Raw genomic sequence first — 12856 nt, forward strand, 5'->3', positions numbered from 1 at the left:
GGTGTGTGGAAAAAACCAGGATGGGAAGCCAGGAGACCTAGTTTTAGCCCCAAGTCTGCTGGGTGACCCCGAGGGAGTCCCTCCCCATCTCTGGGCCTCAAGATGCTGGACATACCTGCTGGACCACAGTTTAGGACCCCTCAGGCCCCTTAGGTCTTGGTGACTGTCCATTCCAGGGTGGTAAGAAACTTCGAAGACAATATCTGTGTTTTCCATACAGAAAACATCTGAGAACAGCTCCAGGCTCTCAGTAGGAAGAGATTTGGGGAGGAAAATAGTTAAAGCATGGTAAGTGTTCCTCACTGTAAAATCCAAGCCCTCTGAGACCGGCCTCTGCCCCTATCCCACTTCCCCATCCCCTCTGTGGCTTGGGAACTGTTTCACAAACCCCCAGCCCCTTTCTGCACCTCCTTCCTCTTCAAGCCCTTACTCTGGAAAGCCTGCTTCAAAATGTGGGAAGAAGGGAGGATCAGAACAAGAAGGTTGCCAAAGATCCATAGGAAGACCCCAAGAGTTCCTAGAAAATACACCACCACCGTCATCACGTCTACCACTATCACCACCTTCACCACTTCTACCACCACCACCACCACCACTATTACCACTGCCTTAACCACCACCACTACCACTATTACCACTGCCTTAACAACCACCACCATCACCTGCACCACCACCATCACCACCACCTCCACAACCATCACCACCACCTCCACAACCATCACCACCACCATCACCACTATTACCACCTTAACCACCACCACCGCTACCATCCCCACTACATCCACCACCACCATCACCACCACCACCTCCATCACCACTATATCCACCACCACCATTACTTCTACCACCACCATCTGTACACCACCATCACCAACACCACCATCACCAAGACCATTATTACCATCACCTTAACCACCACCACCACCATCACCAACAGAATTATTACCACCACCATCACCATCACCATCAGTACCATCACCACCTCACCACCACATTAACTACCACCACCACCACCACTATCACCACCATCACCATCACCACCACCACCACCACCACCTTAACCACCACCACCACCTCCACCACTACCATCTTCACCACCTTGACTACCACTAGCATCACCACCGTCACCTTAACCACCACCACCACAACCGCCATCACCACCACCTTAACCACCTCCTCCACCACACCTCCATCACCATCCCCACCATCACGTATGCCATCATCATCATCATACCACCATTATATTATTCTTCTATTGCTACTGTGACAAATTACTTGATGGCTTAAAAGAACTCAAACTTATTGTCTTACAGTTCTGGAGGTCAGAAGTCTGAAATGGTTCTCACTGGGCTAAAATCAAGGTGTTGGTGGAGATGCATTCTGAAGAATCCATTGCCTTGTCTTTTCCAGTTTCTAGAATCTATTCGTATTACTTGTTTCGTTGCTTCCTTCCTCCATCTTCAAAGCCAGCAATGGTTGGTCAAGCCTTTCTTATACTAAAAAAGAAAAATAACCAAATCCATTGTAGTTGAGTTGATTCTTACTCATGGTGGCCCCATGTGTTACAGAGTAGAACTGCTCCATAGGGTTTTCTTGTCTGTAATCTTTATGAAAGCAGATCATCAGGCCTCTCTTCCACTGGCACTGCTGGGTGAATTTGAACCACCCACCTGTAGGTTAGTAGTCAAGCACAAACAACTGTGCCACCCAGGGACACAACATCACTCTAAAAGTCTCTCTCTGACTATACGGACCCTTGTGATTACACCGTGCCCAACTATGTAATCCAGGATAATCTCCCCCTTTTTAATGTCAGCTGATCATTGTTGTTGTCATTGTGTGCTTTCTGAGTCGATGCTGACCCATAGTGGCCAATCATAGCTGACTAGCCACCTCAATTTGTCCTTGATGTGTAGCATAACTTATTCACAGGTTCCGAGAATTAGGACATGGACAGCTTTGAGAACCTGTTATTCTGCCTACCACAGCCATCACCACCACTCTCTAAAGCAATCAACACCATCCCACTTATATCACCATCAGCCCATTATCACCACTATCATTGTCAGCACCATCACCCTCACCACCATCACTACTACCATCAACACTACCATCTCCATCACCATCAACACCACCCCGTATCCACCAATATCACCACCAACACCATCACCACCACCACATCTACCATTATCACCACCAGCACCACATCTACCATTACCACCACCACCACTATCACCACCATCATCTTTGATGCCACTACCACTACCAGCACCACCACCTCCACCATTTACATCTCAGCTCAAATGGTCTTCTCAGATCACCCTATCTAAAGTAGGGTCACCTTCCTACTCCCTCCCCCATTACTCCTAATCACATCATCTTTTTTTATTTTCTTTATAGTGATAAATACCCTAATAAATTATCTGATCCCCAACTCAGCACACATACACAGACACATACACTAGAGGGTAAGTCCATGAGGACATGGACCTCATCTGTTTTCTTCACTGCTGCATTTAATGCCTGGCACAGAAGAGACACTCAATAAGTCCATTGGATGGATGGATGTATCTGAGACTATATTAGTGGATTTGACCTAGTCTGGGATGCCAAGAAGAGTGTCTCTAAAGGAGTGACAACATAACTGAGATCTAACTGAAGAGTGGGGGCTAACGAGGTGATTAAAGAATGGCGGGAGCAAAGCTGGGTGTCTGCAAGGGAGCACAGTACGTTCTGAGAACAGTAAGTTGTTGGGGGAGGCTGAAGCCCAGAGTGCAGGGTTGCACAGGTGAAGTATTACCAGAGCAGCAGGCAGAGGGTAGACTAGGCAGGGCCTTGTAAGCATGTCGAGTATGTTACTCTTTTTTCTCAGAGCAAAGGAAGACTTTGGAGAGTTTTAAGGCTTGTGATCAGACACACATTTCTGAAAGATCACTCTGGCTCTACTGTGAAGAGTGGATTGGTAGGGAATGGGGGACAGGAGGTGTGTGGAGGCTGCTTAAGATCCTCTTGCTGTTGTCCAGGAGCTAACGGTGGAGATGGTTCTAGATTGGACCAAAGTGGTAGGTGTGGAGAAGGAGAGAAGTGGACAGAGTTGGGAACCATAAGAGATAAAAATCAAAAGGACTTGTGGATGGCTTAGACTTGAGAGTGAGGAGTAAGGAAGGGTGGTGCTAAGGATGCTACATAGGCTCCTGCTTGAGTAGCTAGATGGCAGTGACATTGACTGATAGCTGGATGGCAGTGGCCAATGACTCGTGAGTATAAGTGTCCACCCAGTTAATCCACTGCCACCGAGTCGATTCCAACTCAAAGCGACCCTATTGGACAGAGTAGAACTGCCCCATAGAGTTTACATACATATTTATTACTATTTTTCTTTTATTACTATTATTATTAAAAGTAGTCTATAATAAAACAATGTTTGTTGAATGCTTACTATTCATCATACTCAGTTAAAAGTAATATGTAGGTGCATAGGTGGTGTCTTAGTTTGGACTCCCCAGAAGCCAACCCTAGAACAAGTATTCAAACGCAAATAATTTATTTGGGAAGTGAATAGCAAAGCGGGAAAGTGTGACAGGGAAGAGAAGGCAGTCAATGAAGTGTGTGTTATCAAGAAAATTACCTCAGTGGGAAAATGGAAATTAATCCTGTTGGGGAACTCTGTGAGCCAGTGAGGAACATACATCTCAGAGCATTTCAACTAAGGATGAGGAAATTGGGGTATTTGTATGCCAACTTGGGCTAGTCATTGATTGGAGACTGCTCTCAAGGGTTTTTAATTTCCCATCACTCCCAGCCTTCCACACAAAGGAACAGATAAGGCTTGGTGGCTAGAGAAAGCCAACAGAAAAGATTTAGGTTCTGGCAGTTGGAAGCCAGACCTGTCTGTGTGCACTGAGATGGTAAAGACTAAGGGGATATGAGAAGTGACAGCATATGCTACTGGTAGTAAATGATAAAATAAGAATTCAAATCCAGGTCTGTCTGATTTGAAAGTCTATGAATGGATGAACATATGGATGGATGGCTGAATAGATGGACATATATATGAATAGATGGACAGATGGATGGGTAGATGATTGGATGGTTAGGTGTTCAAATGGGCGGATGGGCAGGTAGGTAAACAATGGATGGATGGATGGCTGTTTGAGTGGATACGAAGGGATGAGTAGGTGGAGGACAGATATATAAAGATGGATAAATAGATGGGGGATGGGTAGGTAAATTGATGTGTGGATGGATGGATGGACGGACGGACAGATGGACAGATGGCTGGGTGGCTGGGGGGCTGGGCGGGTGGGCAGGTGGATGGATGGATGGATGGATGGATGGATGGATGGATGGATGGATGGATGGATGGATGGATGGATGGATGGATGGATGGATGGATGGATGGATGGATGGATGGATGGATGGATGGATGGATGGATGGATGGATGGATGGATGGATGGATGGATGGATGGATGGATGGATGGATGGATGGATGGATGGATGGATGGATGGATGGATGGATGGATGGATGGATGGATGGATGGATGGATGGATGGATGGATGGATGGATGGATGGATGGATGGAGAAACAGGTAGTTGGGTGGATAAGAGGATAGATGGATAGATGGCTAAGTGAATGGTTGGGTATATGGATGAATGAGTGGGTTAATGGATGGGTGGTTGGGTGGATGGATAAATGAATGACTAAATCTGGGGCTTCTGCTCCCAGATTCTGGTTTCTGAAGGGAAGCTGCTTGCAGCCCTTCCTCACCTTTCATTCACTCTGGCACAAAAGACATAGTCCCTTTGCTCACAGAGGAAGGCTATGACCTCAGAAATGGCAGGCACTCTCCCCTCAGCTCTGGCTGTCAGGAGGGCTGGCTCCAGACTGGCCACCTACCTTTCCAAGAGCAGATTAGGCCTGGAGAGGCATTGCTGAGTGGCTTAAGTGAGCCCCTGTTTGTGCTTCGGGGCTTTCAAAGGCCCGGTGACTGCAGAGGAGGGGTCCAACTCCAGGCCCCACTGCTAAGTGGGCAGGGCTTGTGTGTCCGCCAGGCCTGGACTACAGGCAGCTTAAGGCAGGACCCTAGGAGTTTCAAGACAGGAAAATGGTGTTTTGTCTTGTTAATGCATTCACTTGGCTTTGAACTGGAGAGTAGTCAGGTGTTCCCAGACAGCTGCTTTTGAGATGGTCTAGGATGGGGGCAGGGCATACTCAGGCCCCGGATTACAGAGGCCTTCCCGGGGGAAGGGGGCCTTTGATGGGGCCGGGTCTGTTGTCCAGAGTCTGCTGTGCTGGTGGCTGGAGCCCACTAATGAGGGGAAAGGGCTCCATTCTGAGGTATTCCCTGGGCCTCCCTTGGGCAGCAGGCGGAGACCTTCTTTGATGTTGGAGTCCTTAAGCCAAGTGGGGACTAATTGCCACAAGGTACAAAATGTTCTGGTTGCTTGGGGGGTCTGCAGCTTGCTCACAATGCCACAGCCACCCTGGGGTGGGGGGAAAAGGCAGCCACTTTCCCAATGTGACACAATGGCATAGGGTTTCTTTGCTGTTGTTTTGTCTAGATTCTTCTTTCATGAACACAGACCCACACACAGAATAGAAACACACACACACACCTTACTCCACTGCAACTTTGTAAGCAGCATTATGTTTGAAAGCGTACTTTTTTAAATCAAAGAGTCAGTGGGGTGGGAGGGATTACAGCAAAGAGAAAAGAAAGCAGACTTTGGCAACCCGGCGGCAGACAGAGAGGTTGGGTTTTGAGCCCCAGTTTTCATCACTCGTTAGCTGGGGCAAGTCTCTGAATTTTGCTGAACCCCAGCATCCTCCTCTGCAAATGCGAAGTCGTAGTGCCTTGCACTTAAGAAATAAAAATTAAATTAAAAAGAAAAAAGTTGTCATCGAGTTGATTCTGACTCAAGGTGACCCCATGTGTGTCTAAGTAGAACTGTGCTCCATAGGGTTTTCAATGGCTGGTTCTTTGGAAGTAGATTACCAGGCTTTTCTTCCAAGAGGCCTCTGGGTGGACTTGAGCCGTCAACCTTTTGGTTAGTAACCAACCATTTAACCATATGTGCCACCTCGGTGGCTTGCCCAGCCACTTAGTAGGTTCTTGTATTTGTTCTTTCCTTCAACTGCTTAAGTGACTGCATTCTCGAGACAGTTCACTAAAAACAGGGGTCCACTGATATAGCAAACACCAGATCATTCTTACTTAATAAGAGAGCAGAGAGAGGATGGTCTCCTTTGGTTTTAATATTTGTGCCAACAGAACATCTGTCTCAAAGGAAGATGACTATGTTTCCCCTGGAAACTCCCATCTCCACCTCAGCAGAGTCAGGAGTCAGACAGAACAATTATTGTCATTAAAAGTAAAATGTAAAACCCACTTATTAGTTCTTACACCGTGCCAGGGCCTCGGCAAGGAGATCTGACTACATCATCCCTCATCTTCAAAGTGGCGCTCTCAGAGGTAGCCCAAAACCAAACCCATTGCCATTGAATTGATTCTGACTCATAGTGACTGTACAAGACAGAGTAGAACTGCCCCATAGGGTTTCTAAGGAAAGCCTGGTGGATTCGAACTGCTGAGCTCTTAACCACTGCGCCAGCAGTAGCCCCATTTTACAGATCTGGAAACCAAGACTCAGACCAATGACTTGCCTAAGAAGGGTTGGTGAGCCAGTTTTCTGACTTGCCTGACTCCAGGGCCCCTCCAACGTATCCCAGCTGGATGTCCGGATCAAGCTTCTCTGAGCTTCCTTTCCCCATCTGGCCAGTGGGAATAAAAAACAACACTCCTTGCCAGGGCAGCAGAGACATTTAAATGAGATAACCTCTGTGAAAGTACCCAGTTGTTACTTAGTTGCCATGGAGCTGGATTCAGCTCATGGGGACCTTATGTATTACAGAAGGTCATCTGGTTCAGCACCATCTTCATTATCTTTGAACTGTTTGAGCCCATTGTTGTGGCTGTTGTGCCAGTCCATGTCATTGAGGGTTTTCCTTGTTTTCGCTGACCCTCTCCCCCAAAACCCCAATGCCGTCGAGTTGATTGCGACTCATAGCGACCCTATAGGACAGAGTAAAACTGCCCCGTAGAGTTTCCAAGGAGCGCCTGGCGGATTTGAACTGCTGACCCTTTGGTTAGCAGCTGTAGCACTTAACCACTATGCCACCAAGTTTTTCTTGACTCTAGGGGTAACTTATCTACATGGTAAGCTCTCAGTAAACCTTCGCTGCTCTCCTCCACATCATCACCGACATCCCCCCAACACACACACACACAGAGAACACAGATATTTCTCAGTGTCTTTATTAAAAACCACCCACTTGCTGGAATCAGGAGAAGGGGCAGATTGGGGGGGGTTGTGGTGCCCCTTTTGCATGGTTCTATCCTGATCTTCTGGGCTCTACACAGGGATCTACCCCCATCCCCCACCAGCAATAGAAATGCTCCATCAGAAGCTTCCTGGGTGGAGGTGAGAATAGAGCCAGCCAGCCAGCCAGCAGCTGAATAGAGAAACTAGGTTTCAATGCCTAGTGAAGATGGGCAGTGGAGGCTTGGGAGCTCCTTAGGCTCATCCAAGGCTGGAGGTTGGAGCAAGAGAGGAATCAGGCAACAGAGAGGGCAACTGGGTGTTGGTAATATATCCCCTACTTCCTTCTGCTCATCCAATCTTTTCAACACCCGCAATCTAGACATGTTGCTGTTGTGTGCCTTCAAGTCTATTCTGACTCATAGTGACCCTAGAGGACAGAGCAGAACTGCCCAATAAGGTTTCCAAGGAGCGGCTGGTAAATTCAAACTGCTGACCTTTTGGTTAGCAGCCAAGCTCTTAATGACTGTGCCACCAGGGCTCCAATCTAGATACGATGACCCCCAGTTACACAAGGCAGGGGGGATTGGTGGTTCAGTGGTAGAATTCTCACCTTCTGTATGGGACACCTAGATTCTATTCCTGGTCAATGCAGTTCATGTGCAACCACCACCATCTGTCAGTGAGGGCTTGCGTGTGACTATGACCCTGAACAGGCTTCAGAAGAGCTTCTGGACTAAGACGAACTAGGGAGAAAGACTGGCAATATACTTCCAAGAATCAGCCAACGAAACCCCTATGGATCTCAACAGAATACTGTCTGATATAATTCTGGAAGACGAGTCCCCTGGGTTGGAAGTTGCTCAAAATACACAGTGGCCGCAACAATGGACTCAAGTATACCAACGATTGTGAAGATAGCAACATTTAGTTCCATTGTGCATGGGATTTCCATGAGTCAGGGCCCGACTCCATGGCAGCTAACATCAACAAGTTACTCAAGAGAAGGCTCTGAGAGGTGAAGTGGTACAGCCGGTAAGTAGCAGAGTGGGGATGGGAACCCAGGTCTGGCTGACTTTAGACTCCCAGGACCTGGAAACTAGGAGGTGGGTGTGAATGGGCCTTCCACATAGGCTGTGGTCTGAGGACTGGAGCCAGGAGGAGATGCCCCCAAAGGGGTGTCCTAGGGCAGACGCCACCATGGTCCCAGGGCAGTCCCAGGGCAGGGAGGACAGTCCCGGGCCTGTGTTCACCACAGCTGCCCATAGTTGCCCCAGGTGCACCCCACCCTAGGGAGAGAGTTGTGTCTCCCTGGCTGAGCTTGGAACACCTTAGTGAGGAGAGACACCATGTTGACAAAGGAAAGTCTAAGAAACTATGGCATGGTTCCCACATTCCAAGATGGCCCTTCTCCCCACACCTCCATTCTTTCTTCTTCTTTAACAAAATCCATGTGGAAACAGTTTTATTGTTTTGTGGCAATAATATATATATATTTTTTTTAATGTTGAAAATACACAGAGGCAAAAAAAAAGGAAAAAATAAAAATACTCAGTGATGACCAGTGTCCTACAGATAAACTTGCTGGGTGTACGTACACACACACAGATGTGATGGCTGCTTCTCTCCCCTAACACTTTGTGAGCATCTTTCTATATATACATCTCCATCAACATTTTAAATGCTCACGTGACATTCCAAGGACAAGTCAGGGCTTCTTTAGCTAATCCCCTACTGCTGAACATTTCCGACGTTTGCAGCATTTCGTGGTGAGACAAAACCTTTGTGCTCTTGTGCAGCCTTCTCCGGAGGCTACATTCTGGGAAGTGGTGTCACTGTATTAAAAAGTTATTGTTGGGTGCCATCGAGTGGTTTTGACTCCTAGCGACCCCACGTGACAGAATAGAGCTGCCCCATAGGGTTTTCTAGGTTGTAATCTTTACAGAAATACAGAAGCAGATCCCAGGTCTTTTTCTGCAGAGCTGCTGGGTGGGTTCAAATTGCCAACCTTTAGGTTAGCAGCCAAGCGCTTAACCACTGCGCCACTAGGATAGGAGTATGTTTGAAGTGTTTGATGGCGAAGCTGTCCCCTGGGCAGATCTGTCTCTATCACATGATCTGGGGGGGGGGCAGGAGAGCTGTTTCCTCTCACTGGGGTCGACACTGGTGTTAAGTCACTTTAACCTTTGGTGATCTGATAGGTGAAAATAATACTTTGTTTTCGTGTGAGTGTCTTTGACAACTAACTACCTGTGCCTTCTTCATTCATTCATCAAAATTCAGTGAATGTCTATCACATACCAGGCATCCTCTATGGCAGGGATGGGGGTATATTTTAAGCAGAAAAAAATCACGTAGACGATGTCACCGTTACTCTATAATGAGAGTTGCGAAGAGAGATGGCTCTGGCGGAAATGGACTAGCGGATGCTTTTGCCTCTCCATACATAATCTCTAACAGATTCCATTTTCTTTGACACAGAAATCAACCCTTCTCAACCCAATGTAAAATGCTCTGTCAAAGCAACACACTTTCAGATGTCCCTTGCCCCCTACCCCCGCCAGCCTTTCCGATCAGATATTATCCTGAGCTCCTCCAACACAGATGTCAAGAACGACCCTTGTTAAAAAGGAAAAATCCCATGGGGCCATTTTTCTGATGGAGTCCCTGGGTGGTGCAAAATGTTACCATGCTCAGCTGCTAACAGGAAGGTTGGAGGTTCAAATCCGCCCAGAGATGCCTAGGAAGACAGTCCAGGTGATCTACTTCTGAAAAGTCAGCCATTGAAAACCATATGGAGCATGGCTCTACGCTAACACACGTGGGGTCACTACTGCTAGAATCTACTCAACGGCAACTAGTTGGTGTGGTTGGTTGGCTATTTTTCTGGTGAGAAAGTCTAGATATCAACTAGACCCCAATTTGAATGCCACTTTTTCCAAAGTCTCTCTAGGTTCCCCCAGGACAAATCCCTCGCTCTTTATCCCACGCTGAAGATCTCTTTAAAAGATTTGAGGAACACAGTGATAGAATCAAGGGTGATTTTTTTCTTCCTGAGTGTGGGTGAATAGAAGGAATCCTCTGTGTCCCAGGAACACCAGGCCCAGGACCTGGCACGTGGAAGGTGGGTGCTTTTACATGTCTGTGTTTTTAGCATCTTTTTAAATTGGGGGAAGCTTTTCAAACTGAGGTTCACGGAGCACTTTCCAGGTGTTTGCTGGAATCTCAAGATGTAGGCATTAGCCCATTTCACAAAAAAGGCTCAGAGAGGGCCAGGGGGCCTGCCTGAGTTGTCATGACCAGCGAGGGGGCTGGATGTGAGTCCTATTCCCCTGAGCCTCCAGGCAGGCCCTTGCTCCTGCATCTTAGCCAAATTCAAAACCTATGCTTTCCTCCTCTTCTAGACTAAAACTCCTATGAGTCCTGGGCCTTTTGGATTCTGGAGCTTCTAGGGAAGGGTCTTGCCAGGGGTGCCCTGGCCTGGGGCTTGTTGGCACCCCCAATTGCAAACTGAGTCTAGAAGCCCAGTAGCCAGAGTCCATCTGTCCAGATAGGCATCTGGGCAGTGCCCACAGAGGCTCCAGCTCTGCTGGGCGATGGACTCGGCGTGCCTTCCCTGCTCGCTGATGTCATGAGCTCATTAGAGCAATGAGGTTTATAGGACAAGGCAACTGTCCAAACAATAAATTAAGCGGCACCATTTAACACGTAATTAACCTCTCTCTCGTCTACTTCACTCTCGTTCCCTGGGTGTCCGTCTGGGCCCTCCAGCTAGAGGGCAAGCTCTTCCCTCTGCCTCACACCCCACAGCCAATCTGCTGGTGCCATCTCGGGAACATCTCTCAAATACTTCCCCTTCTCCACATCCCCACAGCCTTGACCTCGGCCAGTCCTCACCCACTCTGCGCTGGAGCATTGCCAGCCTGGTCTCTCCTGCTTCCACTCCCTCCCTACTCTGCCTGAGCGACACCAATGTGGCTTCCCTTGGCCTGAAATACAAACTCCCAAGCCCTCATCTCGGCATTCAAAGCCCTCCGAAACCAGGATGGCTTGCCCACATTACTAGTCTCCTCTTCCAAAACCCTCTCCTTCCCCCATAGCCTACCACATTGAAGAGCTGCAGTTCTGTCCCCAGGAGGGGCAAAGTCAAACTCCAGGCTATTTTGATCCATGAACTTGGCACATGTCAGGCCCTCTATATGGAATACTCTCTCCCCACACACACGCATACCCTTCCCACTCAACTAGCAAATTCCTGCTCATCCCAATGTTTAGCTCTGGAATTCAGGAAGCCCACGGCTATTTTCCCAGCATGCCCTGCAGCTGAGGCTCCTTATTTCCTTTCCATTCTGACTTGCTTACTTTGGACCCATCATCAGGATACACCAATCACTAGAAGGACATCATGTTTGGTAAAGTAGAGGGTCAGCAAAAATGAGAGAAACCCTCAATGAGATGAATTGACACAGTAGCCACAACAATGGACTCAAACACACCAACGATCGTGAAGGTGGCGCAGGTCCGGCAACATTTTGCTCTGTTGTACGTAGGTAGGGTGGCCGTGAGTCGGAGCCAACTCGACAGCGACTAACAACAACTAGGACCGTCCCGGAAGGCACCACCTCCATAGGGAGGCCTGGGATACTGATGTCGACAATCAGAGCATCCACTGGTGCAGGGCGCTGATGGCTATGAAGCACTGCCACATTCATCGCTTTTGAGTCCTCACAATTAAATTCTCACCATAAAGCCCTGAGGAGCCATAATAATGCTCCCTTTACAGACGGGGTACAGGTAAGGAAACTGAAGTTTGGATTCCAGGGCTAGGTCCCCAACTGGCCAACCAAGCCCAAGTCCGGAAGGGTGGGACAGTGTGCTGGGGCTCAGACAGAACAGGTGAGAGGGCGCACTTGGGCATCATGGTGGGTAGGGAGGCCCAGAGAGGGTGTAGGGAGTGAGGGGGTGACAATCTGGAAAAGTGCCATCTTTTGACCTAAAAGGGTTTTGGCTAGCCAAATAGCAGCAGCTCTGCCAGGCACGCCCTCTGCTCCCCCATTTTGCCATTGGGTAAACAAAGGCTCCAAGAGAGGGAGGGAGCAACAGAGAACAAGGCTACAGAGAAATAGGGATCAGGTTTCCTGATCCAGTGCTGCTGACCCAGTGGTCCATGGGCCCAGGGAGATCACGCCATCCCCCCTTTTCCTCTCCCTCCTCCCTTCACCCACTACCCCCTTCACACGTTTCCTGCATGCCTCTGATGGGCCAAGTTCCACGCTGGTTGTGAAAGATACAGAGGGCCCCTGTCTGGTTTGCTCAGAGCTGTGCCTAGAACAGTGCCTGACACACAGTGTGTGTGCTCAGGTGATGTTTGCGAGGTGGTTGGATTAATAAATGAATATGCTCTGGGGTATTAATGTGCCTCTCTTTATTTCCAGAAGGACCTAGATGAAAGCCTAAACTATAAGTTGGAATCAACTCGATGGCAACAGGTTTGGTTTATTTTAAGCCCTTTTTCCACGACCCATCTGTGAGTTT

Source organism: Elephas maximus, chromosome 2, assembly GCF_024166365.1.
Source record: "Elephas maximus indicus isolate mEleMax1 chromosome 2, mEleMax1 primary haplotype, whole genome shotgun sequence".
NCBI classification, from domain to species: domain Eukaryota; kingdom Metazoa; phylum Chordata; class Mammalia; order Proboscidea; family Elephantidae; genus Elephas; species Elephas maximus.